Here is a 4117-nt window from a genome sequence, read left to right on the forward strand (position 1 = left end):
TCATGACTAAAATGCCAAAAGCAATGGCAACAAAAGCCAAAATTGACAAATGGGATCTAATTAAACTAAAGAGCTTCTGCACAGCACACACACACAAGCTACCATGAGAGTGAACAGGCAACCTGCAGAATGGGAGAAAATTTTTACAATCTGCCCATCTGCCAAAGGGCTAATATCCAGAATCTACAAAGAACTTAAACAATTTTACAAGAAAAAAATCAAACAACCCCATCAAAAAGTGGGCAAAGGATATGAACAGACACTTCTCAAAAGAAGACATGTATGCAGCCAACAGACACATAAAAAAATACCCATCATCACTGGCCATCAGAGAAATGCAAATCAAAACCACAATGAGATACCATCTCACACCAGTTAGAATGGCAATCATTAAAAAGTCAGGAAACCACAGATGCTGGAGAGGATGTGGAGAAATAGGAATGCTTTTAAACTGTTGGTGGGGGTGTTAATTAGTTCAACCACTGTGGAAGACAGTGTGACGATTCTTCAAAGATCTAGAACTAGAAATACCATTTGACCCAGTGATCCCATTACTAGATATACACCCAAAGGATTATAAATGATTCTATTATAAAGACACATGCACATGTATGTTTATTGCAGCACTATTCACTATAGCAAAGACTTGGAACCAACCCAAATGTCCATCAGAGATAGACTGGATTAAGAAAATATGGCACATATACACTATGGAATACTGTGCAGCCATAAGAAAGGATGAGCTCATGTCCTTTTCAGGGACATGTATGAAGCTGGAAACCATCATTCTCAGCAAACTATCACAAGGACAGAAAACCAAACGCTGCATGTTCTTACTCATAGGTGGGAAATGAACAATGAGATCACTTGGACAAAGGATGGGGAACATCATACATGCGAGCCTGTTGTGGGGTGGAGGGCAGGGAAGGGATAACATTAGGAGAAATACCTAACGTAAATGAAGAGTTAATGGGTGCAGCAAACCAACATGGCACATGTATACCTAAGTAACAAACCTGCACGTTGTGCACATGTACCCTAAAACTTAAAGTATTTAAAAAAAAAATGTGCAAGATGTGCTGATTGTCTAAGTTTTGTTTCTAATTTTAAAAGTTGTGTTAAAATTCATATGATATAAAATGTTATTATTTTAACCACTGAAGTGTATGGATTAGTGGTATTAAATACATTCATAACGTTTTACAATTATTGTGGTCATCCATCTTCATAATTCATTTCATCTTGCAAAACTGAAACTATATATTTATTAAACAATAAATCCTCATTGCTGACACCCTCCAGCCCCTGGCAAGTATCAGTGTATTTTCTGTCTCTATAATTTTGACTATAAGTAATTACACAGTATTTGCCTTTTTGTGTCTGGCCTATTTCATTTAATGGAATGTCCTCGAGGTTCAACCTTGTAGTAGCATATGTCAGAATTTCATTGCTTTTTAAGGATGGGTGATACTCCATATGTCTATACTATATTTTGCTTATTCATTCATCTGTTGATGAACATGTGTTTCTTCTTCAGTTATTGTGAATAATGTTGCTATGAACATAAGCATAAAAATATCTTTTCAAGGCCCTGATTTCAATTTTTGTTTTTGGTATATGCTCATAAGTGGAATTACTGGATTACTTGGTAATTCTATATTTAAAATTTTGAGGAAACATTACAGGTCTTTTTTTGGACAAGATGTGTTTAATCTTAAGATTGTGAATCACCAAGATAGAGCAAGTTACCTTGGTCTCAGGGAGTCAAATTTACCAAGAGGTCTTTTACAAGCCACCGGTTATGTAGCTAAAAGCAAACTGAATAATTGCTTAAATCAGATGCAAACTACTGTTCTGTCTTTTCTATAACATATGAAAATATTGAATAATTTCTATTAATATGTATTCAATTTCATTGATCTTTTGTCATATCTATTCTGCTTTTAATCCCATGCATTGTATTTTTTTGTCTCAGATATTGCATTTTTTTATTTTTGGAAGTTTGATGTGATTTGAGTTTTAAGAACTGTCTCCCATGTTTCTACTAACAATTAAATTTCTTAAGCTTTTGGAACATAATATCTTTGTTTACTAATTCTATTATTTGTATAATTTTTAGTTCAGTTTCAGTTGATTTATTTTTCTCCTCATTATGGATTATATTTTCCAAATTTTACTCACTGATGATTTTTTTTAAGGTGTGCATTTTTATTGAAGTGGTCTCAAGTCTATACCAGTACCGACTACCTCTACACCTCCACCCAGTCCCAGAAAGATGAAAAACCTTCATACATTTGAAGCTGGGGGACAAAAAGAGGGGCCATGAGAGTTGATCATTCAAAATAAAACAAAACAAAAAGTATGAAGGTGAAGATTTAAAAAATGTTGCATTACAAAATTTATAAGAAAGCAATGCTGTCACCTCTACTGTGTGGACAGGGGAGAGGACTAGGCCATTCTTAGAGGGAAGTGGGATGGCTTTTGGGAGGGCAAGGGACTTTCTGCAACAATGCATCTCATGATATGTAGAATGACTATTGTTTTAAAAAAGAACAATGCACAATCAAAGTTCTCTGCCACAGTGTAGAATTTTTTTGGGATGCTCACTCCAACTGACTGCTGTTACCGCCACCATTCATTTTTAAATCCTGAGTCATCAGACCTAAAACCCCAAAGCAAACAGACAAAAAAAATACGTTCATGCCAATTTCATCTTTTTTTCTGCTCAAGTTAGGTTTTGCCAAGAAAGGGTTTAACACAGCTAAGTAACAGTCCGCCTAGAAGCATTTGTGGTGGACGATGGAGGGGATCGATTTTTAGTATTCTTGTTTGCTGATCCACATCCACTGGAAGGTGAACAGGGAGGCCAGGATGGAGCCACTGATTCACACAGAGAATGTGTGCTCATAGGGTGCAATAATTTTGATATTATTGTGCTGGGAGTCAGGACAGTGATCTCCTTTTGCATCCTGTCCTGGATGCTCAGGTACATGGTGGTGCCACCAGACAGCACTGTGTTGGTGTACAGGTTCTTGTGCATGTTCACATCACGTCTCATGATGGAGTTGGAAGTAGTTTCATGGATGCCTCAAGATTCCATATGCAGGAAAGAAGCCTGGAAAAGATGCAGGGGCTATCAAGAAGAGATTGTTGCAGATGGCGATTACCTGGCTATTGGCAGGGAAAAGAAGGATACAGGGGCTGTCAGCTCCTGATTGAAGTCCAAGATGATCCAGCACAGCTTCTCCTTGATGTCATGCATAATTTTCCACTCTGTCATGATAGTGAAGCTATAGCTTCACTAGGGGAGGATCTTCATGAGATAGGTCCCAGCCAGCCAGGTCTGGATGCAGGATGGCATGAAGAAGGGCATACTCCTCGGAGAAGAGCACACTGTAGGTGGCCCTGCCACTGGAATCCATCACAATGCCAGTGGTATGGCCAAAGGCTAGAGGGACAGCATGACCCAGATGGCCATGTCCATAGCTGGGATGTTGAAGGTCTCAAACATGATCTGGGCCATCTTCTCATGGTTGGCCTTGGGGTTCAGGGCACCTTGGTCAATAGCACAGGTACTCCTTGGGAGCCACAGTTCATTGTAGAGGGTGTGGTGCGAGATCTTCTCCATGTCTTCTCATTTGGTGATGATGCAGCGCTCAGTGGGGTACTTCAGGGTCAGGATGCCTCACTTGCTCTGGACCTCATTTCCCACATAGCAGTCCTTCTTCCCTATGCCCATCATTAAACTCTGGTCCCATGGGCACCTCACTATGGAAGGGAAGAAGGTCCAGGGGGCATCTTTGACCAGGAATCTGGCCTTGCACATATGAGAGCAGTTGTCGACAACAAGTGCAGAGGTGTCATCATCCATGGTGAGCTCGGGGCAGGTGTGAACCAGTGGCAAAGCAGTGAGGGTGAGGGTCTGTGCTTCCTGGGTGGATGAGGTTTTGGTGGTCTGCTGTTGATTTGTGATTCAATGCCAGACAACAGTTTGAATTTTTTAGTGTTGTTTTAAGCTTTTTTAGGTGACACCAGAACAACATTTAGTTTATTTATAGTTTGTACCCACTAAGGCAAGACCCTTTTTAATGCTATAACTAATATCTGGTGAATCATA

At 39.4% G+C, this 4117-nt stretch overlaps 1 pseudogene; it reads right to left on the reverse strand.

Annotated features, from left to right (window-relative positions):
• Nucleotides 1-2816: 2816 nt before the first annotated feature.
• Nucleotides 2817-3628, reverse strand: LOC105508340 (annotated as a pseudogene).
• Nucleotides 3629-4117: the final 489 nt, after the last annotated feature.

The sequence above is a fragment of the Colobus angolensis genome, unplaced genomic scaffold, assembly GCF_000951035.1.
Source record: "Colobus angolensis palliatus isolate OR3802 unplaced genomic scaffold, Cang.pa_1.0 Scaffold16, whole genome shotgun sequence".
NCBI classification, from domain to species: Eukaryota; Metazoa; Chordata; class Mammalia; order Primates; family Cercopithecidae; genus Colobus; species Colobus angolensis.